Source organism: Mauremys mutica, chromosome 2, assembly GCF_020497125.1.
Source record: "Mauremys mutica isolate MM-2020 ecotype Southern chromosome 2, ASM2049712v1, whole genome shotgun sequence".
Taxonomy (NCBI): Eukaryota; Metazoa; Chordata; order Testudines; family Geoemydidae; genus Mauremys; species Mauremys mutica.
In genome coordinates this window covers 71,275,712-71,303,652 of record NC_059073.1, presented here as the reverse complement: position 1 = coordinate 71,303,652, position 27,941 = coordinate 71,275,712, and the positions used below count along the sequence as shown (strand labels likewise).

Genomic DNA, 27,941 nt, shown 5'->3' with positions numbered 1-27,941 from the left:
GTGTTTGCACTAGAAAATTGCATTGTTAGTAAGTGAACTGATGGGTTGCATCAATGTATGCATCAACAGTGCAAAGAATTACACTGGCTATGCTGTTTCGTGTGCAGTTTTGCCCCATATTCACATTAGCACTTTACTCTATCCTTGTAGTTGTTTTGAATTGAGTACCAAAGCCAAAGTTCATGGCACATTTTCCTGAAGCAGTGGCTTGTGGGAGACTTTGAAAGGCCTTCTGGTGTCCTAGAGGCTGTGGGATAAGGGATCAATACAACAGTTGTAATATCTGCCTTTTGCCATTGTCAAAATATCTGTGAAAACAAGGAGGAGCAGACTTGTTCAATACACTGATACATTGTGGGAATGAGAAGGCATTGGGACTTGTTGCAAATCATGTACAGTGGAACAGATAAGATGTGGCACCTGAGGCTGTGACTTATATTAAACAGCTGCGGTGAACCTGCTGTCCAAATTAGAAATGCTCTGTGCACATGGTTCTCAGCTGCAGGTAGGGAATTGGGGATGGAGGATACAGATGCCTGATGCAGGCAGAAGTAAATGTTAGCAGTTGTTGCTGTTAAAAATCATTGCTTTTTCTGGAGGTGGTTTATCCTTATGAGTAGGTATGAGTTTCTTTGAATCTTTTATATATACTATATGACTTAAGCAGAGGGAGTATATAGAAGAGTGAAGAAGGATGCATAGATGCAACATTAAATGCTAGCATTGTTGCCCAAAATTGCATTTGTTTAAGTGGTAGGTATGCATTTTTAAATTGTAATTTTTATATGGTCTATATGAGTTAAAATGAGAGTTTAAAGTTGAGGAATGACTTGTGAATGTATTGATGTTAAAATACTGTATGCTCTGTAAACTCTTTATGCAGATAATTTGTCAATATAAACTTCATTAGTCACACAAGCAAGCAGACCAGCTGCAATATGTAACTAGGGTAACAGTGAAAACAAAGGAAAATATCTGTACTAAAAGAACATGAAAGACATGTCTATTTCCCTGTATGTGTGCAGGGGTGAAATGCCATGGGAAAGCACAGGGGGAAACTGGGAAGGACCAGTCTGTGGTGGTGTCCTGGTATTGTACTGTGGAGGAATTACATAAACACATCCAGGGACGCGTTGCTGGGATAGCAGTGCAATCTCTGTTTTGGATTTCACATCACCATTAAATAGTTCCTCGTGGGATGGTTGTTCATCAATTCTTTGTCCTTCTATCTAAATCTGTTTTATGTTTCAACAACACTCTTGATTTTTTTTCCTCTTCAAACCTAAACATTTGATCAGTCCCTTTTCATGTCCCTGCATGTGCAAAACCAAATCTCCCTGGTTTTTCTTTACCTTGCCCTCAGCTTGATCAAACATTCAACTGCTTGTGATCTCTGCTTCCTAGCCTTCAGTGAGGTTCTTGTTGCTGTCCGGGTCATGCTAGTGAGAAACAAGAAATGGTCAGGTTAATAAGCATAACAGTGGCTCCTCCATCCTGTGGTATAATATCATGCAGTGTGATTAAAAGTAACAATTTCTGTTTAATTTAAAATTTCAGTGCCTTCTTTCAAATGTGTGTCTTGGGCCTAGAAATGGTAGGGACATAAGGTAACACTTTCCCCACAAAAATAATTAGATTGGGAATGGGATGGGATGATTGGGAGATTGGGAGCGCAGTGGGCAGAGAAAGGGGTGGTGGGGTTCATTTCAAATGGAACTAAGTAAGAATTGGTAATAATTCTGCGCTGATGGTCCTGAAAGGCCCTATTTGGAAGAGTGGGGGACAGGGCTGATAAAATGGATAGAGATTAGCTTGGATGATATTGTAGGACCAGTTCCAGGAATTGACAGGGTCTGAAATTCTGTGATGGCACAAGAAAACTTGCTTGCCTCCCAAATTTGATTGCCAGGCTAGAACACTGGCTTTATCAAAAGTCTGCAGAAATCACTCGTGAGGACTTGGAAAATTTAGGAACAGGATTACTAAGTTTCTTCACTAAATTTCTTGGCAGCAGGCTGGATAAGCTCTATAAGGATTTGCCTTCTCCCAGTTCGGGCAGGCATTTGCTATCAAATAACGTTTATATCTGTGTTTTATGTATTAAAAAGAAAGCAGAATGAACTGCAGTTGCATCTTGGTAAGAGCAAATTGCTAAAGAGCTGCCCTGGCTTATGTGCCAACGTGGACAATTATATGACAATGTATAATGTAGATGTTGGATCGATGATGCACAGCATGCAGTTCAGTCAATCAAATTTAGCCTGTTTGTACATTTTCTATTGTATGGTTTCTGTCTAATTTTAAAAAAGGCTTCCCTTTGCTTAGGCACCATTTTGAGACTGACCACATAGCACGGCTCAGTCAGCTGTTGTGCATGCTGTTAGATAAGCCTTCCTTTACCAGGATCAGTAGCCGTGAAGCTGAGCATGGAAGGGGGTCACATTGAGGATGTTGAACCTGTCAGAACTAGATGGGGAAAAGGGCCTGCAGCTGCCACTTTTGCTGTGGTGGCTGAGATACAGAAGAAATAGGGGGACCGGCAGGACTGCGGGAGGTAGGGAGAGATTCCACTTTCTTCCTAATTGTGTTTGATTTAAGCAGCTAAAGTATCAATCACATGACTTAGAGCAAAGTTTACAAACATGGAGAGCACAATGGGAATGTATTTTTTATAACTTACTGGATTGAAGTGATCTGTATCATTTCTTTTCTTTTATTATCAACATCTTGATTTAAAACCAAATAGCAATTTCATCTCATGTTATCCAGTCTAAACTATTCTATCAGGTGACAGTCCCTGTCCAGGAGGAAAAGCAGCCTCTGTGGTTGCTGGCTTGTGGAAGTTCCGTGGACTGATTCATAGCTGTAGAGGCTGCTCCCTATTTCCAGGAGATGTTTCAGTAGCCATCAGTCAAGGCTGCCCTTCCCATACATAAGTCTAGTCCCTTGCCAGACTCATGGGAATCACATAGTGGGATCCTGATTGGGAACAAGATTTTCCCTGCCTGCCTGACATATAGGAACATAGTGACCCAAAGATGTTAAGTTGGTATGTGATTTGGAGTGCAGTCGGAGACAAGAAAAGTCCTTCAGACTGATATTTCCCTGCAGCTGTCCTATTTACTGAGAAGTAAATGGTGATTGTGGGAGAGGAACCCTTTATTCTGACAATAGGGAGGAGCACCCAGAACAGCTATTAGGTGGTCCAGTAAGGGCAGACAGCCAACATATATCCTAGCAGCTAGTTAATCAAGAGAGGCATCCACCCACCAACCAAGACATTTGTTTTGTATGGCTGATAAGCATCTCAAGGACCTGTCTATTTTTACCTCTTGAGGCCACAAATAGGACTTATGGACACACTGAATCCTTCACCTAAGAGGCAAGCTGACAACATGATTGTCTTATGAAAGGTGGGTCACAGCATGGGTGGTATGTAATGGATGCTGGGGGAGGCTGAGCCTCCCCAAACCTCGTACTGCCAAGGGGTGCAGTGGCAGATGACTGCACAGGCCCATGGGGCCCACCAAGCCCAGGGGCCCTGGCCAATTTGTGGCTCCTAGAAAAATCTCCCCCTGCCATGGCTCTGGGGCTGAAGAGTGGAAAAGTTGAGGGGCTCCAGGCTCAGAGCTCTGTTGTGGTTCCAGCCAAGGCTGAGAGCTCGAGCCTGGAAGGGCTGAGCTCTTAACCCCGGTCCCTCCACATGGCCCTGACTGAGCTCTCAGGCCCTCCCGCCCTCCCCCCCTGCCCTGGTGAAAGCAGTGAGAAGAGGCGGAGCAGGGGGCTAGTCTCCCCAAAGGGAAGCTTCACCTGCCGCCCATGGGTCACAGCTAGCCTGGCTGCAAAGCGCTGCAGGGATTTTTGGGTGAGCAATACTCCAGAAGACATAAGAATGTCTTGCTAATTAAGTCTAGTCTCTAGAATATGTATTATGATTTTATCGTATATCTAATAATTTGTTTCTAGTAGTTCTACCTGCAGCTACTTCTTGAATCGCTATGCTTTGTTAAACAAACTTGCACTTAATGTGACTATAAACATATCTAAGTGTTGTGTGTGAAGCAGAGCAGTGATCTGGTGGAACTGGTACGCTGAGATGTTCTGCTTCTTTGGAAGCAGCAAATCTGTGAATACTGTGAATGGCCAGTGGACCAGGGGTTAGACAGTCCAGGGAGATGCTCAGAGGGCGCGAGGGTTGCAGTGCGCTAGTCTCTAACTTGCAGAGTAATAGCAGGGCCTGTGAGGCCTAGAGGGGGTGCTTGTTTTACCTGTGGCTGTTGGAGCTGGGGAACTGACTCATGGCAGCACAAACAAGATTTCCTCTCTCTAAGGGCAGGTGGTAGCAAGGAGTTACCACCCTGTGTCCTCCCGGGAATCATCACACTGTACTCGTTACATTTTATTTATAAAAAACAAAACCCAGCATCTGTCAGTTTGTAGTGAAGAAGAGCATTTTACTTTCCTGGAAAAGGAAACATGGAATGAACAGTCTCAACATGTTATGCATATATTAGTGCTGCCATTTGTCATGTGCCTAAAACGGCTGTCTTCATATTCTGATGCTGTTGACGTCACTGCATACTCAAGAAATGAATTCTGGGTCACATTTTGGCTCTTGAAGAAAACCAGTTTCAAATAATGATGATACTAATATCAGTGTTGAAGTCTATATAACTCCTGGCAGACTAATTATTTGCTGAAATGGGCCTAAACCCACTCAAAATTTTTGATGGCAGAGAGGGGTTATTAAAAATACATATCAAAATTTTGTGTAAGGACCATGTATAGATGTGTGCAAGATGAAGCCCTGAATTTAAATGTTTATGACTTCAGTGTGGTCATGTTTTGAAGGTAGATTTCTTTCAGGATTTATAAAAATCTGTGTCTTATCGACCTGTCTTAATTTTCTCCTTTTTAGTTTTATTGAGATGGAGATGAACATAATTAACACATTTATTTTTGGTGCTGTACTTTTACAGGATTGGAGAAGCAGTCTGTCTTTTTTTTTTTAATGTAGCTGCCCACACACCAAATTGAGTCAGAACACTTTGTAAAATAAACAAAAAAACAACTGTACAGTTTACAAGTTTGGAATAAAAAAAAAATCAAGTAATCTTCATAGTGACAAAGGACTCTTTTACTCATGATTCTTCTGCCTTGCTCTTATCAGCTTGTGAAATTTATTCAGTGATAAAATCCCAGGCATATCATCTTACATTTACATTATAGTTGAATCCACCTGCATGCTGACTTCAATGAGAGCTGCAGATGCACAATACTTCAGAAAATCAGGTCATTCACTGATTTAGGTGCCTGAATTTGGATTTAGATATCTAACTTTGGCCACCCAAGTTTGAAAAGATGCCTTTTTCTTGTGGTAAGTTTACAAATACTTTAGCAAACACTATGATCATTATATTTTATAATTTTACAAGTCATAGCTTTGAGGGTAAAACACTTGTAAAAAACAAGGTGGGAAGAGATACAGATAAAACGGATTCACCTTCATAATCATGCATGCCATGTTTGAGGTTGGGGAGGACAAAATTTGAAGGGCTCTACTGTCCATGCCCAGTTCCTTAAACATACTGATTGCTTGTTAGTGAAACAACACACATACGCTAAAGGGGTCATTTCAAATTGTTAAAAATGCCACTAACTTCAAGAGGAACTGTCATTTGGGGATGAAGTCCTGCAAATACTTACTGCTGGGTGGGGTGCAGTGCTTACTAGACTGGGTAATAATTAGGGCTGTCAAGTGATCAAAAAAAGTAATCATGATTAATCATGATTAATCACATGATTAAAAAAATTAATAACAATCACACTGTTAAAGAATAATAGAATACCATTTATTTCAATATTTTTGGATGTTTTCTATCTTTTCAAATATACTGATTTCAATTAGCATGCAGAATACAAAGTGCACAGTGCTCACTTTATATTATTTTTTATTAGAAATATGTGCACAGTAAAAAAATAGTATTTTTCAATTCACCTAACACAAATAATGTAGTGCAATCTCTTTATCATGAAAGTTGAACTTACAAATGTAGAATTATGTACAAAAAAACCTGCATTAAAAACCAAAACTATATAAAACTTTAGAACCTACAAGTCCACTCAAGCCTACTTCTTGTTCAGTCAATCGCTCAGACAAACAAGTTTATCTTATTTAGGAGATAATGCTGCCCACTTCTTGTCTGCAATGTCACCTGAAAGTGACAACAGGTTTTTGTATGTTGTACTGTCATAGCCAGCATCGCAAGATATTTACGTGTCAGATGTGCTAAAGATTCAGATGTCCCTTCATGCTTCAACCACCCTTCCAGAGGACATGCATCAATGCTGATGACAGGTTCTGCTCAATAACAATTCATTTTCATCATCTGAGTCAGATGCCACCAGCAGAAGGTTGATTTTCTTTTTTGGTGGTTCAGTTCTGTAGTTTCTGCTTTGGAGAGTTGCTCTTTTAAGACTTCTGAAAGCATGCTCCACACCTCATCCTTCTCAGATTTTGGAAGGCACTTCAGATTCTTAAACCTTGAGTTGAGTGCTGTAGCTATTTTTAGAAATCTCACATTGGTACCTTCTTTGCATTTTGTCAAATCTGAAGTGAAAGTGTTCATAAAAGGAACAACATGTTCTGGGTCATCATCCAAGATCGCTATAACATGAAGTATATGGCATAATGTGGATAACACAGAGCAGGAGACATACTGTTCTCCCCCAAGGAGTTCAGTCACAAATTTAATTAACACCTTTTTTTTAACGAGCATCATCAGCATGGAAGCATGTCTTCTGGAATGGTGGTTGAAGCATGAAGGGGCATATGAATGTTTAGCATATCTGGCATGTAAATACCTTACAATGCCTGCTACAAAAGTGCCATGGAATCGCCTGTTCTCACTTTCAGGTGACATTGTAAATAAGAAGCGGGTAGCATTGTAAATAAACTTGTTTGTCTTAGCAATTGACTGAACAAGAAGTAGAACTGAGTGGACCTGTAAGGCTCTAAAGTTTTACATTGTTTTATTATTGAGCGCAGTTATGTGACAAAAAAATCTACATTTGTAAGTTGCACTTTCACAATAAAGAGATCGCACTACAGTACTTGTATGAGGTGAATTGAAAAATACTATTTCTTTTATCATTTTTACAGTGCAAATATTTGTAATAAAAATAACAATATAAAGTGAGCACTGTACACTGTATAGTCTGTGTTATAATTGAAATCAATATATTGGAAAAAGTAGAAAAACATCCACAAATATTTATTAAATTTCAATTGGTGTTCTACTGTTTAGCAATATGATTAAAACTGTGATTAATCATGATTAATTTTTTTAATTGCGATTAATATTTTTTAGTTAATTGTGTGAGTTAACTTTGGGTATGTCTACACTACAAGACTATTTCGAATCAACTTAATTCGAATTTGTGGAATCGACCTTATGAAGTCGAAGTTGTGTATCCACACTAAATACACTAATTCGAGTGTGTGAGTCCACAGTAACGGGGCCAGCGTCGACTTTGGAAGCGGTGCACTGTGGGAAGCTATCCCACAGTTCCCGCACTCCCCGCTGCCCATTGGAATTCTGGGATTTCCCCCCAATGCATGCTGGGGGAAAAATGTGTCGAGGGTGGTTTTGGGTAACTGTCATCATTGAACCGTCAATCACGCCCTCCCTCCCTTCCTGAAAGCGCCTGCGGGCAATCTGTTCGTGCACTTTTCTGTTCAGTGACAGCGCAGGCGCCACAGCACTGCGAGCATGGAGCCCGCTGCAGTTATGGCCGTTGTCAACTCCTCGCACCTTATCGTCCACCTCTTCCACAGTCAGCTGCTGAGAAATAGGGCTACTTTTCAATGGTGCTGCGAGCACTGGTGGACCATGGGGGACGTTTTACCAACATCAACGTCGTGTGGCCAGGCAAAGTTCATGACACGCGTGTTTTCAGGAACTCTGCTCTGTTTAGATGCCTGCAGGAAGGTAGTTTCTTCCCAGACCACAAAATAACTCTTGGGGATGTGCAGATGCCTACAGTGATCCTCGGGGACCCAGCCTACCCGCTAATGCCCTGGCTCGTGAAGCCCTATGCAGGCGCCTTGCACAGCGACAAGGAACTCTTCAAGTACCAGCGAGCAGCGTGACCTGTGACTGTTCAGTTTCTTTACAGAGAAGCTGAACCTGCCCGTTTCTTTACCAAGTTACTGTTGACTAGCATCTGCAGTTACATACCCCGTCCACCCCGCTTCCCCCACTTCCAACACACGTTTAAAAATAAAATACATGTTCTACTGTAACTTTACAAAGGTTTCTTTATTGATGACTTTGCATTAAAGGGTTGAAACTGGGACGCAGACTGTGCTGGGTAGGGTGTGCGGTGATGTAAAGACCACCTCTAAACTCGAAGAATGACAGGCTCCTGCTCCCAGAGCGGTCTGCAGTGCCGGACTGGTTGTTTCAACGGAGCCTGCCATCCCTCCTTTTTGGGACTCTGTGTGCGGGGGCTATGTGGCCTTGTGGCGGGGGAGGATGGATACAGATTCCTCTGCTGCGTGGCTCTGTGGTCCAGGACAGGGACCGTTGCATGAGATCTGTAACCACCCTCCCCCGCTACAAAGTCACGTACCCCCCCACCCACACAGAACCTGCAAACCACCTCCCATACCGACCAGGGTGCCTACTGACTGCACTGTGTGTGTGACCTGCTGCTGATCCTGCCCCCATCTCTGTACCCTGCTAAAGGTGACTGTCCTATGCAATACCCTACCCCCTTCCCCACCCACCCACCCACCCCTTCAAACGCAGCGTTGTGTAAAAAAGCATGATGGAAACAGTAATTAACAGCAAAGTATTTTTAATAATTAACCAGACAGTCAGGGGATGAAACTGGGATTGGGGCCTGGGTGAGTCAGGAAGGGAAGGAATTCTCAAAAATTAGGGTATGAGAGCTTTTGGGTACTTGAGCACTCTGCTGGGGTGCAGTGACAGTTTTCACGGCCCCTGGCGCCCCTCCTTCTGGTTACTTTGGGTGACGGGAGGTATGGGACTTTGTGGCGGGGGAGGGCAGTTGCAGATACACTGCAGGGGGGCTCTGTCCTCCTGCCTGAGGTCCTGAAGAACATCCACAAGGCGCCGGAGCGTGTCCGTTTGCTCCCTCATTAGTCCAAGCAGCGTTTGAGTCACCTGCTTGTCTTCCTCACGCCACCTCTCCTCCCGTTCGCTGTGTGAGCGCTGGTACAGAGAGAGGGTCTCCCTCCACTGGCTCTGCTGGTCCGCCTCGGCTCGGGAGCACCCCATAACTTCAGCGATCATCTCGTCCCGTGTCTTTCTCTTTCGCCGCCTAATCTTTGCCAGCCTCTGTGAGGGGGATGCTGTGGCAGGTCTGGAGACAGTCGAAGCTGTGTGATGGGAAAAAGGTAGTGAATTCCTTGCAAAGATACATTTTTCTGAACAATGAACACAGTCTAGTCTGTGTCTGTGAACAACACCATGCACAGCACCTATCTCGTCCGCACTCCTGCAGCAGGCAATCCTGAAAGCATAAACTCTGCCCCTGTTCCACCCCATCGCAGTGTCCCCCGACCCTTGCACTTCTGGGTTGAGATCCCAGTGCCTGATGGTGCAAATTTCTTTGTCGCGGGTGGTTCTGGGTAAATGTAGTCAGTCATTCCTTCCTCCAGGAAAGCAACGCCAGACAATCATTTCGAGCCCGTTTTCCCTGGATTGCCCTGGCATACGCCATAGCGTGGCAACCATGGAGCCTGTTTTGCCTCTTGTCACTGTCACCGTATGTGTACTAGATGCCGCGGACAGAGGCGATTCAGCAGTGCTACACAGCAGCACTCATTTGCTTTTGCATGACAGCAGAGATGGTTATCAGCCATATTGCACCATCAATCACGCCAATGTAAATTGGCAAGGTGATGACGGGTAGCTGTCCTATTGCACTACACCTTCTGCTACTGTCATAGGTGCCCCTGGCCGAGATCAGCCGGGGGCGCAAAAGACAAAACTGGGAATGACTCCCTGAGTCAATCCCTCCTTTATGGTATCTAAAAATAGAAACAGTCCCGCCTAGAATATGGGGCAACTGTACTAGGGTTGCAGTGTATCAGAGAACTACAGAGCACAGCCGCTCTGTGTCAGACAGGAATGACGAGCTGCGTGCCATTCACAGGGGGTGCCCCTGCAACAACCCTACCTGTTGCTTCCCTCCTCCTCCAGCCTTCCTGGGCTACCGTTGTAGTGTCCCCCCATTTGTATGCTGAAGTAATAAGGAATGCAGGAATAAGAAACAGTGACTTGTTAGGGAAATGAAATGAGGGTAAGGCACCCTCCAGCTGCTATGATAGTCCAGGCAGTACAGAATCTTTTCTTTACACATGAAGGGCGGGGGCTGATGGAGCTCAGCCCCCTGTTGCTATGATGAAGACGGTTAGCAGGCCGTCTACTTATGGGCTGATGACGAGGACAGGTAGCAGTCCTATTGCACTACACCATCTACCACAAGGCTGATGATGAGGACGGGTACCAGTCATTTTGCACCGTCAGTCACCCATGAGGCGGGGGACGGGGGGCGAGGATGCTACCGTAGCGTGCCGCAGCATCGCGTCTACCAGCAGCATTCAGTACACATAGGGTGACATTTACAAGAGTCAAGAGACGATTTCTTTCCCTTTTCCTTCTGGGGGTGGGGGGTGGGGGGTGGCTGTACATTGACGAGCTATGCCCTGAACCACTGCGGACACTGTGTTTGACTCTAAAAGCATTTGGAGCTCAGCCAAGAATGCAAATGATTTTCGGACACAGCGAGAACTGTGGGATAGCTTGCGTCCTCATTCCCCCCCCTCCCTCCATGAGCGTCCATTTGATTCTTTGGCTTTCCGTTACGCTTGTCACGCAGCAGCCTGCCGACTCTCTGCTACGCCGTCTGTCCGGAGATTTTTTTAAAAATACTTTGGACCAGGTGTAACATTACGGTAATTTTCCTAATTAGATGCAGGAGTCGCCGAGCGAGATCGCCCTGAGGAGGGTCACTGAAGGAGATAGAGAGCGCATGCTGCGTGAAAGCCAGCACAAACCAGGGGCCTATGCAGCCGTGCTCGGGGAGGCAATGCTCCCTGAGTACCTCATGAAAGCCTGGCGCGGAAAGGTGTGCTACCACGGAGCACCCAATAAGGCAGCTCTCCCCAGGAACCTCCTGCGGAGGCTTTTCGATTACCTCCAGGAGAGCTTCGTGGAGATCTCCCAGGAGGATTTCTGTTCTATCCCCATATATAGAGAGACCTCCTTTACACATAGTTCAGATTCCTGTTCCATTAATAATAAAAGTTTACATGTTTAAAGCACTTACCGACTGCTCCTTCCCCTGATTCAGGGTCCAGGTTAACGGCCGGGGAGGGTTGGTGGGGGATCTCCGTGAGGCTGCTGAAGACATCCTGGCTGTCGGGGAAACCAGCATTGTAAGCGCTGTCGCCTGCCTCGTCCTCCACAAACCCTTCCTCATCTTCCCTGTCCGCGAACATCGCCGAGGAACTGGCCGTCGACACTGTCCCATCGTCAGAGTCCATGGTCACTGGTGGGGCAGTGGTGGCAGGCTCCGTAGCGTCCGTTTGCCGCTTTGATTTTTTGGTAGCCTTGTCTGGGGTCCTTGATTTTCATGCGGCGCTGAGTTGCATCCCACCTGTATCCTCTGTCTCTCATGGCTTTAGAGACATTCCCGTAGGTCTTTGCATTCCGTTTGTTGGAGCACAGCTCCGAAAGCACAGACTCCTCGCCCCACACACCGATCAGATCCAAGACTTCCCGGTCAGTCTATGCTGGGTCCCTCTTTCTATTCAGAGATTACATGAACTCCTCTGATGGAGAGCTCGCCCCGATGTCCAACCACGAAATGAGATTCTAACTGTCCAGACAGGAAAAGGAATTCAAATTTTCCCGGGACTTTTCCTGTGTGGCTGGTCAGAGCATCCAAGCTCGGACTGCTGTCCAGAGTGTCAACAGAGTGGTGCAGTGTGGGATAGCTCCCGGAGCTATTAAGTTCGATTTGCATCCACACCTAGCCTAATTCGACATAGCCATGTTGAATTTAGCGCTACTCCCCTCGTCGGGGAGGAGTACAGAATTCGAACTAAAGAGCCCTCTATGTCGAATTAAATGGCTTCCTGGTGTGGACGGGTGTGCGGTTAATTCGAATTAACGCTGCTAAATTCGAATTAAAGTCCTAGTGTAGATCAGGCCTGTGATTAGTCAACAGCCCTAGTAATAACCAATGGATTATTGATTCTACTCACTGTATTGAATGGTATGCTTAGCAGTGTTTTTAGGGTTGAGGCCTAACATAGGATTGTGGCAGGACTTGTATACTCCAGAATGTGTACATCACTGACTACATTTTCAGCACTCAATAAATGGATAATAACACAAAAGTAACTATCTTTCACAACCTTCTCTTACATAGTACTGGTAAAGTACAGGCAATCCTCAGGAAGGCAAAACTCAGCACCTGGCTCAGTGGGTACGCTGTAGTGACATGATGCAGGGCCTCCCGGAGGGGGGCAAGTGAGGCAATTTGCCCGAGGCCCCGGGTCCCGCAGGGGCCCCCATGAGAGTTTTTCGGGACCCCTGGAGCGGGGTCCTTCACTCGCTCCGGGGGCCCCAGAAAACTCTCGTGGGGCCTGGGCCCCCGGAGCTTCTTCCGCTCTGGGTCTCTGGCAGCAATTCAGCGGCGGGGGGTCTTTCCGCTCCGGGACCTGTCGCCGAAGACCCCAGGCCCCCTAAATCCTCTGGGCAGCCCTGACATGATGAGGAGGGAAAAGGGAAAAAACCTAATCCATTTAAAAATCAGTTTACTCTCGGGCTGGCTGTTCTCCGACAGAAAGCAGGCAAGGTTCTGTTAGAAATCTGCCTAGGTTCTTGCCAGCTTGCCCACCCGGTTCCTCAGTCGCCGGCTCGGTGGGCTAATGGTATGAAGAGCCTGGAAGCACTGGCTCCCAAGCGCATGGCTCCTTAGCAGCTTGGGCTTCCAGGGTCCACTGCTTCTTTGCAGCCAGCTAGGCAGCCAGCCCTAGAATCATGGACCACAGGACTTACCTTTTTGTGGATAAATTTGATATGGTTGGGTTTGTGTTATAAATTGGAACAGAACTAAAATTTGAATTATTGAAAGCTTTCATGAAATAGCATTATCTTTCTTTACACAGATCTAGTCAATGCAGGGAAGAATTAACTTTGGGTACCTTAACAGTTAATTTTCATACCCTACCATGTTTGGATTTCTTTGAATGGTAACATTAACTCTGAATTTCCTGGGTTGTAATACTTGAGTTTGATATAATTAAAGCATCCCTGTTATATATTTTTTTTACCCTTAAGTTACTGATGATTACTCTCAAAGTTGACTCCATTTTAATTTAGTTTTTTGGCTTGGAATAATCATGTACTTAAAGGGACATCTACTGTCAGATAGTTGTGGACTGAGTTTAAATGTTTGAAAAGATTGCACTCTTGCTATTTTTATCTTTAGTCTTGTGCTGTTTGGTGTCTCAAAGCCCCAGCTCCTGGAGTCAGTTGATTAGGTGAGAATCTCAGCTTTGTTTTTTGTTGTTGTTTTTTTGAATGAAGATGTTGAGGAGAAAATCTTGGAAATGTGACCCAAATGTGTTCTAAAGACTCAAAATACAGGAGACAAAAAGACTCTAAATTTCATTTTTTTAAAAAAACCTCATAATTCTTAAGCCAATCTCCTGACTTTCTTGAGGATTGACTCATAATTTATAAACAATTGGGGATGTCAGTACTGAGAAAAAAGTTTTACAAAACCTTAGCAATGTTTTCATGATTAAAAAAATGCAATGAATGTTAGGTGTCTTAGTTTAGTTTTGAACTTGCATTCATTCTTCAGAGTATTTATAACCCAGACACTATGGCACTGAGACAATGAATACGAATCAGAGAGAGAAACTAAAGTGAAACAGATTAGTCAGTTTCCAGTCTAGACTAATGGGAGGTAGTATCCTAGTGGATGGAACACTTAAATGGGATTCAGGAACCTTGAGTTCTTTTCCCAGCATTGCCACCAGCCTGCTGGGCAAATTATTTCCCTTCTCTGTGTCTCTGTTTTTCCATCTGTCAAATGGGTATAGTGATACTTACATTCTTTTTAGAGCACTTTGAGATCTGTGGATAGAAAGTGCTAGTTAAGAGCTAGGTATTATTAATCATTATTTTGTTCCCCAGGCTGAATAAAATGCATGAGAGTATTATAAGTGATATAAAATAAATTAGATTTGTGTTTCAGTTTTAATTATGTAAGATATAAAATATTTCACAACAGAAGGTAAAGACTTTTTAAAAATATGCAACTTTCCATAACTCTCATATTTAGTCATTATACAGTTACTCAATATTGTAGCACAAAATACAGTACATTCCAAAAGGAAAACATTTAAAAAGCTGCATAGTACTGCATGTAAAAAAGAAAGTCTCATTGTCATGTGGGGTTGCACAGTGCTAGCTCTGAGTACGAATTGCAGTCCAGCAAAACGATGAACTAGGCTCTCCACTGCTTTTTTGTGATATCTTGGTTCAGACTCTTCAAGGGATAATGGGTCCAACCCTACCTGTAACTCATTGTACACCTGGCAAGTGTATAATGACAGGTGGACCGTGTGGGCAAATCAGTCCAGGCCTGGAGATAAAAGAAGCCTTCAGAGAGACAAAGGGGGTGAGAGGATGGCTGCCTTGTGACCTCTCACAGGCCAGGGAAAATGGATATAGTTGAAAGAGGCCAGCTTGGAGAAGCTGAGTGAGGGCTGCAGCTGGCCTAATTATCAGTGCAGACTCAAGAATGACAGTAGTGGGATTCCTGACTGAAGGAAGAAGAGCCTGTGTGGATTAGCAGCACAGACCCTAGGAGGAAGTCTTTGGGACTCCTGGTTGGGAGGAAATCTACCCAAAGTATCACACAGACCTCAGAAGGAGAGCTGTACTATCCCTGAATCAAGGGGAGCAAGGGTTGGACTTGAGGGGAGAAGGAACAGTTTGATTTGCTCTAAGACTTCCCACGCCTGGGGTATTTTAGTTTAAAGTGCCTTCTTACAAGGGCCCCAGAGGAAGTTGATGGCAGCACACCTAGAGGGCCACACTTTGCCACAAAAGGATGTCCTGAGACGGCTCTCTTACCCTTGACATAACACATGGAAAAAGTTCCTATTCAATAGATCAACTATTTTATCTTAGTTCAGACTTTAGTCAGAGAGCTGGCATGACTTGATTCCTCCTACTCCAGAGAAGGAGGTATTGTAGGGCCGTAGTGACTTAGTGAAAGATTTTCTATTATAAGCCTGAGTTTGACTGCCCTTCTCCAGCGTTCTAAAAAAACCCAAATTCGTCTGCCTGAATTTTCTCATTCTTTCCTTTACTCTGTTAAAAAATAATTTTTATTCAATATATAATTAACCTATGGAACCCATTACCAAAATATATGACTGAGGCCAAGAGTTTAGTAGAATTCAAAAAAGGATAAAAGCCTTACTTGGATTATGAGAACATCTACAGTTCTATTACATAGGTTAAAAGATAGGGGTAGGAATCCTCATCCTTCAGGGTCTGAGCCACCACTGACTAACAGGGTTAGGAAGAATCATTCTCTACAGATTGGTTATGCTTAATAAATGACTATTATCAGGGTTTCTTGCACCTTCCTCTGCAACATATGGTATTGGCTACTGTCAGAGGCAAGACAGACCACTGTTCTGATCCATTATAACAGTTCCTATGCTCATTTCCATCTTCCATTGGTTTCAACAGGAGTTGTGCATGTGAATCATGGACATTCTGTCTTTAGACTTGATCACAATGCTAATATAGGTGTTCAGTTGGAATTTTGCCATCCTTTTTGCTTGGCACTTTCTGTTTCGGGGATGTGCCAAAGCATAGGAGACACCCTGGCAAGTATATGTTTATGTATGTATAAGCCACATACATGTGTATATAGTAGTAGCTTTGTTCAAAGTTTACTTATTTGTTTTTATAACACATTAAAAACACTTTTTTGCCTCCAGGTGGCTCTGCATAAAAACTGTTCTTCCTTTGGCAGAAGCTTCCTTCACATCACTCGAAATCCATTAATATGAGTAACAGATTAACAGGTAAGTAAGGGAAGTATAGAATTCCTGTGAGGGGTTTCTAGTGGTATCATAAGCCACAAAGATCAAGCTTTGCCACTAACAGTCCAAGAAGAGATTGCCTTTTGCCTCATTGTTCAATGTTTACTTTGAAGATAGAGCATTTCTAATCATTTATATTCCCTCAAACCCAAAGGCTCAGATTTCTGTTGTGGCTACGTCTGTAGTATTATGACTGTTTTGCTGTCTACCACTCTTAGGAGATTTCCACAGAGAAGGCGTTACTTTATATGCAATACTGAATTACATGTACTTTAGTATTCATAATCAATTAGCGTTCTGGTGGTGGTAAACTATGAAAGGGAAGCCAGAATGGGAAATCCATTCTGGTCACCCACCCCAGAATAGAATTATAGTAACATAGGTACACGTAGGAACAAATATTGCCCCCTCTTCCACTAACATGGAGGGTCCTGCATTGCCAATCCCAATATTTCAAAATCATGAGTCACTAAAAGAAAAAAACGTGATAAATAAGAAGAACCCCATTTTTTAAAAATCTTTTGAGCTTTTTAGGGTGCTATTGGGTTCATGTTTTCAAGCCTTTCTCCACAACTATGAGGTCTAGAAACTTATTCTCTTAAGTGAAAGTTGAGATTCTCATCTAATGACTTGATTCCAGGAGCTGAGTCTTTAAGGAAAAACAACTGTTGTGAAACCCATGATAAAATTGCCAGACTTGGCAATGCTGCTTGAATCAATCCTACACACAGTGTGTTTGCTCACAGGGAGGTGGGATTTGGGGAGCTCAGGCAGGGTGATTATCCCCTGCATTCCATAATTCCTCTCTGCATGGGGTCCTGTGTGCGACTGAACAGGGAAAGAGTTTGGGGGCAGGATCAGTGGATCTGACATTACATGGATCCTCCAGTCATTTAGCCTTGTGGCTGAAATAGCAGTCTGTGGTCATTCCATGGGCAGGGGAGGGGAATGGGTAAGTTGTGAAGAAGGAATCATTTCTCCCTCCCTACCCAATAGGGAAATCTTCAGTGCAGAGCCTGTTGGCAGCCATCTTTTATTCATTGACTTTAGCTGTAGGTCATGGTGAGTAGAGACTAATTTTGGAATATTTAAAAATTCTTTTAGTTTTAATTCATTTTTGCCCCCCATAGAGTTTCTCTTTTCCTTCCTGTTGCTAGGAAGAAAACTTGCACAGAACCTGTGTGTGTGTGTGTGTGTGTGTGTGTGTGTGTTAAAAGCTTCATGATTGATCCACTGTACAAGTGACTGCCATCAGTAACAACATCTACTTGTTTATTTTTCACTTCACTGTTCTTAAGGTAAAATATCAGATGATGAGTTTGTTCACCTACATAATAGTGAAATTTAAATGTGTAAGTGTTCAAGTTATATCATGAGCTTGATTCACTCCAGTTTCTTGCTAGTGTAATTGTACTATTTTGGGGGGGGAGGGGGTGGGGGGTTACACTGGCATTAAACTGGAGTAATGCAGTGGTAAATCAGGCCACACATTTCTTTTGATTTATGGTTTAGTTTTTGTCACTAATGCTTCATATTAAAGTATATGGGATAAATTCATTGCTGTGTAACTCAATCAATGTAATGAAAAATCTACTAGACCACTGTTCTTCTTCATGTGGCCTCTCAATAATAGCTTATTGCATCTATCATGTGATAGAGGATGAGTAATGAATGAGAGTTTTATTATTACATAATTTTATAATAAGCTTAGTTACTGTGGACTAGATAGAGGATTAGGAACTAAGTCCTACATTCTAATCCTGGTTCTTCCACTGACTCACTGTTCTTGGGCAAGGGGCAAGTCACATAGGCTTCGAAACAGCCATGTATTTAACCATATGTCCAACTTCACCACATGAGTGGTGCTATTGCAATCAATGGCACTACTCCCATATTTAAAATCATGCAAATACTCAAGTGTTTTGCTGGACTTGGAACGTAATCTCTGCCCGTTTCCAAATTTGTAAAACAGGACTAACAATAATAACTCCAGGAGATAGTGTGAGGATTCATTAGCTAATGCTCATGAAGCATTTTGCATATGTACATTACTTTGTTACCAACCACTATAATTAATAGGTAATGATCATGAGGGGTATTCAGATCCTGCAACTCCTGTTGACTTCAGTGGGGATTGAGAATGCACAGCACCTCTCAGGATCAGGCCTTAAATATGCTACTTCCTAGGCTCACAGAAACAGCCCTTAAAAAGGGTTACAGTGTATTGAACTGTATTGTGAAGGAGAAAATATTTGTGCTGGGAAGAGATTAAATGAAAGGAGATAAATGCTATGCAGTGTCAGTCCTTTATATGATTAATTCATTCATATATCACAGTGAGATTAATGACTGCAATTATGATCAGGAAATAACAAACAGTTCCACTGTTTTCAGTTTGTTGCTTAAGAGTTGTATAAAATGTTTGCTGTTGCTATAGGTAATTCAGCCAATAATACAAAACAAACATCAATGTTCTCTTTCAACAAGCGTGTATGTGTAGGATGCATCATAGGTGGCGTACATGTGAATTTAGAGCAGCAGTTTAATGAACTAGCATCTATAACATTTTAATTTTTCTTTGCGGCTGTTTTCTATAGCATTGCAAACACCTTGGTAGCAATAAAAGGTTAAAATTCAACTGCATCCTGGAAGAGTGAGGTAAAATCTTTTAAAAATTTTCTTAGTGAATGATTCTATATAGAATTTTTATAATTGGGGAGCAAATTGTCCTGAGATTAGATTGGGGCATGTAGTATTGCTGGTTTGTCTGTGGCAGAATTTGTGACGGATATATATGTTTGCTTGTCTTTTTAGTTTTGTACTATTGGGCATTTTTCCCCATCAGTTTTAGGAGCATTTAGGCCAACATTTTCAAACGTATGTGGATAAACTTACCTTCCCAGCTGGCCTCATTTTCACAGAGACTGAGCATCTACAGCTTCTTTTGACTTCAGTGGGAGTCATGAGTGCTCAGTGCCTCTGCAAATAAGATAATTTTTATTTAGGTAATTAACTTTAGGCACCTACATGTGGAAATTTTGATGCTAGTAATTATGACCTTATATTTATAACTGAATAGCTTTCACAGGTCAGATTAGTAATGTCATTTTTGAAGTAACTTTGCACACCTGGGAATAGCATGTTCTATAGAGCTACAGAGAAATAGAGCAAAATATTTTGATAAGGAAGAAAAGGTTTCACAAATGTTCTGGACTTCCTTGTGTAGTTGTCAAACCTGCCCATCTGGTCCTTCATTTTTCTTTTGAATCCCGGTGAAATATTTTGAACTTATGAAAATTAAAACTATTTCCCATACTTGTGGCCAATTTCATGCTGGCGGAACTCAGCTGCAGTCGATAGAGTTGTGCCAGCAATTCGAGCCCTGTGGGATTATATCCAGACTGTAAAATCAGACAGTGACACACATTGTCTGTTTTGTGGGTATTCCCCCTTGTTTTACTCAGTTGATGGAAATTATGTGTCATGTCAACGGTGCTGGAGATGTCCCTGAGCCCAGCACTGAGCCACTCTGTCCTCTGTATTCATGTCAGCTACTGCTATCCTCTCTAGGCTTGCTGCTGAAGAATATGTTGCGGCCACTGCATTGCAGGTCAATATACAGTGCTGAGCAGGGGAAGGACCTCTTTTGGCACTGCCAGAGTCCCTAGCAGAGGCAGAGATATTGCTATACATTTACTTTCATGGATTTTTCCAGTCCATTAAAGTAAGTTATTAGGAATAGTTTTGCAATTGAAAGTGTTAAATCCATAATCTATAGAGTTAACCTCTATAGATAGTATAACAGTGGCTAGGTAATTCTTCAGAGTACTTCTTGCATCATGAGAATAGAAAGGCATTGATGGAGAGGGTTTACCTCAAAATGCTCATCTCCAAAGAGTGCTCAGTTCCATAGCATTGTCCCCTGTGGGAGGCCTGTTCAGCTCCAGCAGAATGCACAGAGCCTGAGTTTTGGTGAGATTAGTTGAAGAAAAATCAGACTACCAGCGCTGGACGATTTGCAGAGTCATATGTTGCCAGCTGCTAGCCACCACTGCTTGCACTGCTATGACCCTTCCAAGGGGCTCATATAGCATGCAGCAGCAATTTTTGTAGCTTTGATCAACATTGCACGTGCTGGTTTCAGAAGGGGTCGTGCATAAAGCAGCATGTTTCCCTGGCTCTCCCCATCTCTGGCTGGTCACAGCTCCTGTCCTCACACACAGCATGGTACACCAGTGCTGTCTACATAAGAAAAGCATACCACATTCACTACCCTGGCTTATTATTTACTTGTATTACAGAAGTGCCTACAAATCCCAAATGAGATTAGAGTCCCATTGTGCTAGGCATTGAACAGGCATAGTAAGATACAGTCCTTATTCACAAGAGTTTAAAGTCTGAACAGACAAGGAGAATGAAGTGTGAGAAAGGAAATAGAGGTATAGGGACATGGGTAAGGTCACACAGCGGAGATGCAAATGGGACTGAGGTCTCCTAAGCTCCCATCCAGGTACTATGTTCATTGGACAACAATGCCTCTCAGTTTAATTAAATTGGTTTAGAAACTGCTGTAGTTAGATAGGTGCAACTTTTTGTGTGTAGACACTCTTATTTTAATGCCGTGTATTAATTTATCTTAAGTCTTAAGGGAATTGTAAATCAATATATGGGGCTCTTAAAGTGAAATACTAGTGTCCACCTAGGCAGTTGCACCTATTTAACTAAAGCAATGTCTAAACCCAGCTAGTTAATTAAACACAGTTTTCTCATGTAGACAAACCCAGAGATTAGCTTGCTACGTGGTGAGTTAGAGAAAACTGTACCTCCTTTTCCCCCTCCAAGTTGTTGCCTGACCTGTTTTGCATAGAGATGCCACTGTTTTGGTCTTCCTCTTGCCGGCGGGTGGAGGTGAGCATATGGCCCAAATATATTTGGGTAACACTGCCATTGACCAAATATACTGCAGAAAAATGAGTGAAAATAGATAAATAACCTATGAATTGTAGCATTTGAGCCATGCTGAAATTATATTTAGCAATGTAAATCCATTTAGAACACATTGGATGGATTTAGATATTTTTCCAAAATATAATTTAAATTAACTGAAAAGGAAATCTAATCAATGTACTACATTAGGAGCACACTTCTTCTAGGGATCTGACCCTCCCTTTATGTTGTAGTGAAGGGAGATTAACTTTTCACTTTGGGACACCTAGGCTCAAATCTGACCTACATCATGAATGACAATGAGTTTGATCTCTAGTAGACACTTGTCCACAGCATAAAATTTGGAATGATGCTCTTTGCTCTGGACTGGAATGGCAGAGGCAATTATAGTTTAGGATCAGGGCTCATTGGTAGGTCTTGGGTAAACTTTCACATTGCTGATTACACTATACCAGGTATTAACTAGTGCAGGGATTCTCACACTTCATTGCACCACAACCCCCTTCTAACAACAAAAATTACTACATGACCCCAGGAGTGGGGACCGAAGCCTGAGCCTGCTCAAGCCCGGCAGTCCCGGGAGGACTCAACCCAAGGCAGGAGGCCTCTAACCTGAGCCCTGCCACCCTGGTCTGAAGCCTGAGGGCTTCGACTTTGGCTCTGGGCAGTGGGGCGTGGGCTTTGGTCCCAGGCACCAGCAAGTCTAATGCCAGCCCTGGTGACCCCATTAAAACGGGGTCCTGACCCACTTTGGGGTCCCAACCTACAGTTTGAGAACCGCTGAACTAGTGCAATAAAGCCTCAGTCCAGTAAAGCACACAGAACTGTGTGTGTGAGTGGTCCCATTTATTTCACTCTCATCCTTAAATGTACATGTTTAAGTGCTTAGCTGGTTAGGGCTGGAGTCTCTTACTGACACAGTCAAGAAGAAGACTGTTGTATACTAAATAGTACTAAGGTTCATTATGCCTAGTGATGATTATTAATATTAACAATAGTGACTTAGCTAAATCCCCATGTACTGTGCTGAAAAAGTGCTAACTTAACTAATGGTAACAGGGCACATAATTCACTGCTTTAATTGCCCTCCTTTGTTCAGTACAATTTGTATTTTCTTTGCAAAGGAGTTTCAAAAAGTAAACTAGATTGCTTGTCCAGTTACATTTTTATCTTTCACATCTCAGTCTAGTTGAAGTTCTTGTTAAACTCATTTATCATTTGCACCATGGCAATATACGTTGAATGTTTGTATGTGTTTTACTGCCTTGGTATCGCTTGTATTAGCAAGCCATGAAAAAATAAATAGTGTCCTTAGAAACTGTAAACTGAATGTAGAAACATGCTCAGTACTTCATTGCTTCTAATTGCCTTTAGCATTCCGAAGTACTACAAAGATCACCCAGGCACGACTTGTTTGATGATAATTGTGCAATATTCAGAGACATAAATTTCCAGCACTGCGACTTAGGTTGAATGTTAGAATAGTAGGTAGGGACCCAGTCCTAGCTGTCCTTATACATTTTTCCCGAGTAGAGACTGAGCTCCAACTGTAGGACTGGGCTCTGTTTTCAAGAGATTTCAAGCTATTCCCTTGCAGTCTTTCATTATGGTAGAAACAGTTCAGCATCTTGTAGTGGGTCAGGGCTGCTGATGGCCTTAGGCTCATTGTCTGCAGCAGAGGTAGAGCTGGTCCAGGGGTACCCAGTGTGACTATTGTAAAACATTCTCAGGACCTGCTCTGTATTACACCCATTAAATCAATTTCAGTCTTTAAACTTAACACTCCCCTGAAAGCAGCACTTCTCTCCCAGCCCCTTGACTTCTGTTATATACCTACTTCCCCTGCTCCCTCATCCCACCCTACTCTGCAGTGTTGTATGTTGTCATTACTGGTGATTTGCCTTACTTAGATTGTAAGCTCTTCAGGGTAGGGCCTTATCTTTTGATATGCTAGTAAAGTGTCATGAATACCTCCTGTGCTTCATAAATAATGTTATAGCAGTAATATGAAATGTAATGGGAAACATTGACTGGTGCAACCAGAGATAATGCAACAACATTGGAAAATTGTTTTCCTCCCACCTCCTCATCTGCTGCTGAAAATGGCAAATTTGTAATACAGATTTTTGCAGTGGAGTTTTACATTTGTACAAAACGTTGTACTTTTTCTAGCTGTTTGAATATGCAGGCCCACACGTGTTAAAAATAGATTGGCTTTGATTTGTCTTTTTGTTCCTTTGACAGCTCTCTTCTACAGTGGTGTTCTTCTCAATGTGAAGATGGTTTGGTCCCAAATCTAAATGAGTATCTATTGTGCATCTTTTGTTACAATCTCTCCAGTGAGTGAATGCACTATTGTTACCTAGTGATCTAGGTTTCCGAGTTTCATACAGTGGATTTTGCAAAATTCAGTAGAAGGGCCAATTTACTATGGGCAACAATAACTTTTCACTTTACTCTGCAATTTATTATGACCATGCACTCCTTCAGGAGGGTGCTGATGGCTTTATTCAGCCAATATAATTTAAAGCTCAAATTGGTCACCTGTTTTTCTTTGAAGACCTCAGTATTTTCCTCCCGAAGAAAAGATTGAGATAAGAACTAACTGCTTTTTTTAAAAAACAAACAAAAAATGTTGTGTAAGACATTTGATATGAAACACTTTCTCATTCTGATTGTCTTAAAATGTAATTATTTTCAAAGGAATTATTTTCACATCCCCTAAGCTACACTGTAGACTTCCAGATAAATACATTTTGCGATGCTTGTATAGTTTTAGGTATTAAACTTTCATAATACTTCTTCATGTATATTTCTAGTAACCAAAGGATCACCAGCTTTTTTGCCCACTTAAACCTGAGTAGCCAATTTGTGATATGCTTCAGAAATCTATCGTTTTCTCTATAATTTGTTCTGAAACATGCTTAGTTATATTTTTATGCATAATTTTTCTTTCTGAATTTTGGAAAAAGTTTATGTATTTGTGTTCTGGCAACAGGAAGCTCTTTGAAGGAGAAATCTGGTTCGTAGTTTGTTTTTTTTCCTTAAATACTTGCTGACCATTTTTATTCACGTTGTTCTTTTTATAAGAGGAAATCATGAAAATCCTGTTAGACACGCAGATAAATAAAGAGAAGATTTTACAGTCTCCGTGGATAGAACAATAACACTCTGAAGTTTTCTAGAGAGAGAGTTTGAATTTTTGTTTGTTTTTAAATGCTATTAGAGCCCAATTCTGAGAGTTGCTTCCTCTCAAAGTTTAATTTCTATTAAAATCAATGGAAATAGAAGGTACTTAGCACTTCACAGGACCTGCCTGAACATTAGGCTTTGATCCAGAAAATCACTTAGGCAAGTGCTTAATCTTACTTTCATTTTTTATTTCAATAGGGCTGCTGCACATGCTTAAAGTTAAGCATGTGCTTACCACTTTTCTGGGTTGGTTTTTTAATGGACAATACATAAGGAAACATATCTATTAGGTATCAGAGGGGTAGCCGTGTTAGTCTGGTTCTGTAAAAGCAGCAAAGAATCCTGTGGCACCTTATAGACTAACAGACGTTTTGCAGCATGAGCTTTCGTGGGTGAATACCCACTTCTTCGGATGCAAGAAGAAGATTACATGTGACTTGCATCCGAAGAAGTGGGTATTCACCCACGAAAGCTCATGCTGCAAAACATCTGTTAGTCTATAACATATCTATTAGGATATGACAATGGAAGTTGTGAACTGGTCAGAAGGTGGACTGGTCAGACTAATCTGCAACTAACACACAGCTCTACACATCCTTCACAATGTGTGACTAAACCACTACCACCAAGAGAAAAGCAGCAAAAATGATTAAAGATCTCAAAAACATGACCTATAAGGGAAGATTGAACAAATTAGGTTTGGTTAGTCTGGAGAAGAAAAGACTGAGAGGGGACACGATAATAGTTTTCAAGTATATAAAAGGTTGTTACAAGGAAGAGGGAGAAGAATTGTTCTTCTTAACCTCTGAGGATAGGAGAAGAAGCAATGGGCTTAAATTTCAGCAAAGAAAGTTTAAGTTGGACATTAGGAAAAACTTCCTAACTGTCAGGGTAGTTAAGCACAGGAATAAATTGCCTAGGGAGGTTGTGGAATCTCCATCATTGTAGATTTTTAAGAGTAGGTTAGACAAACACCTGTCAGAAATTGTCTAGATCAGGGGTGGGCAAACTTTTTGGCCTGAGGGCCACATTGGATTTCCGAAATTGTATGGAGGGCCGGTTAGGGGAGGCTGTGCCTCCCCAAACAGCCAGGCGTAGCCCAGCCCCACCCGCATCAGAACCCCCCTGATTTTCACCCCCTGACACGCCCCCCCCAGGACTCCTGCCCCATTCAACCTCCACTGTTCCCTGATGGCCCCCCAGGACCCTTACCCCATCCACACACCCCCGTCCCCTGACGGCCCCTGGAACCCTGACCCCTGACTGCCCCCTGCCACCTCATCCAACCCCCCCTCTCCTTCCTGACTGCCCCCGACTCCTGCCCCCATTGAACCCCCCTGTTTCTCACCCTCTGACAGCCCCAACCCCATCCACACCCCTGCCCCTGACCACCCCCCCAAACTCCCTTGCCCTCTACCACCTCCTCCCTCCATGCCCCCTTACTGTGCTGCCTGGAGCACCGGTGCCCATCTCCTGCACATTTTTCCATAAGGAGGGGCTGAGAGAAGAGAGAGCCAAAAGTGATCATGTAGGGGATCATACTAGGCTTCCTCTAAAAAGAGGGACTGGTGGCTGAGGGACATCTCTTGTTTTTAAAAAGCCTTTTAATTTTGCCCTCCTTACATGTGCAAAACTCAGAAAGTTAAAGCTATTTTACATTGCATACATTACATTTTGTCTCTTCAGTGTATGAGTAACACAATTAATCTTTCCTGATAGTTGTTGGCAGACAGTCTTGCTAAAATTAGTCTTGTCTATTAATAGGGAAACTTTAGCAAGACCAAAACTGTACATTTGTATTGTATATTGTAACACTACAATGCTGTCCTCTATTTCTTTTCATTCTGCCATAAAACTCTGACCTCTGATTACAAGGGAGGGTGCTCGCTAAGCCAGATGTCTTAACCACATTCAGATAAGTCACTCATCACCTTTTTTGAAAGCAGTGTTACATATAGCAGTGTGGGTGATGCATAGTTTTTGCTTTCCGCTCAATCTTTCCAAAGCTAACAGAAGAAGGATTTGAAAGTGCATTAGTCCTGTCGTGTCAGCTGGTTAGGCAGCAAGTCGTAGAGGATGAGACTGATTATTTCAATGAAAAACTGAGGTCAGATTGCCAGGAGAAGTGTCTGCATACTGTTTAATATTGGAACCAAAAATAACAACTAGTGTAGGGGAAAAATACTTGGCTAATAAACTTGGTTCCAGACTTGCCTTTTGTGATCTGATGACCTTGAACTGAGTAACTGTCTGAAACACTTTTAGACCTAAACAAATAATCAACATACACTCCTTACCAAAAGTTCTACATTTGGCTTCCTTGCTCAGACGAAATCCTTTCTGTTTTAAGCCAAATAACTAATGTTCTCAACTTATTTCATGTGCTTAGAAACATAAACAGTATACCCCTCCATGTGATTATGGATTACTGATGGACCTATTGGAATTGTGGGACACTGAATTCATTAATCTTCAAGCAGGCTTGTTAGCCCTTCTTGTGTACTGCTGCTCTTGGGATACTCTGAATACTTGTGTGTAAATCCTCAACCTAGTGCCCTGCCTGAGGAGTCAGACTGATAATGGGTAGTTCCACTGAGCGATTGGAGGAGAAAAATCCATCCCTCTCACAGTCCTGAAGCCAGGGAGAAGCTCTTCAGAGTGCTCTTCAAGAGCGCTGCCACAGCCCTCCCACTGCAGCCTTTCCTCTGAGCACTGATATACAGGGAGCTACCATACAGCAGAGCTCTGTCCTGGGCAGATGTAAACACCCCTGTGTGTCCATCCTCTCTCAGTCCTCCCTCCCACATTCTTTATGTAGTAGACCCACACCAGTTCTGCTACCAGGGGCTTTCTGCAACTGGTGGAGGCGGGGCCAGGGTTTACTACATGATCCTAAATTTTTGCCTATGAAATAAAAATCCATATGTTTGTAAGTCCAAACTGAAAAAATATAGTTTCCTTCAGATCTAATAAATGCATAATTTGTGCGGTACAAAATGCAGTTTTCATCAGACACTTGAATACAACAGCTGTGCACATACTTTGCTTTCTGAACGAGCAGACACACAACTGTATAGACTAGAAGGACTGCAAAGAGCCATACCCCATGAATAGTTTGGTAGAAGGATAACATGTCCACCACTGCATTGCTAAGATCCATCCTTTTCTTTCTATCCAAACAGCCAAACTCTTATCCTCTCCCTTCTTGACTGCTATTGCCTTCTCCCCTGCAGCCTTATTGCACCAACTTTACCCTCCTCCAGTCCCTACAAAGAATAGCTGCTAAGATCATCTTCCCTGCCCATGATTCTGATCACATCTCCTCCCTCAGTCCTTTTGAAGCTGTCCACTGGCTCAACCTGTCTCACTTGTGTTCTTACATTCAAGCCCTTCATGACTCTGCCACTCTCAATCCACTCGTGTCCCTTCTCGCGCTGTGTCTATTATGCAGGCCTCCTCTACCCATTTGTCAGCTTCTCACACAAATGTCTCTTCACTTCTTCCATGATACCACCTTTTCACTGAATGGTCTCCCCTGAACTGATCCAAAAGGCCACTACCCTTCTGCTCCTTCAGATCTGAAGATACAGCTGTAACAAATAACCAATTAACGATTGAGGGGCAG

The 27,941-nt window shown here is 42.7% G+C and overlaps 1 protein-coding gene across 1 annotated transcript in view; it reads left to right on the top strand.

The window, feature by feature from the left end:
* Positions 1-515: 515 nt before the first annotated feature.
* RP1 (RP1 axonemal microtubule associated) overlaps positions 516-27,941 on the top strand; it is a 200,837-nt gene continuing 173,411 nt past the window's right edge. The window contains exons 1-2 of the mRNA XM_045004065.1: positions 516-616; positions 16,073-16,159. The gene's annotated coding sequence lies outside the window, so the exon portion shown is untranslated. The remainder of the gene's footprint in view (positions 617-16,072; positions 16,160-27,941) is intronic.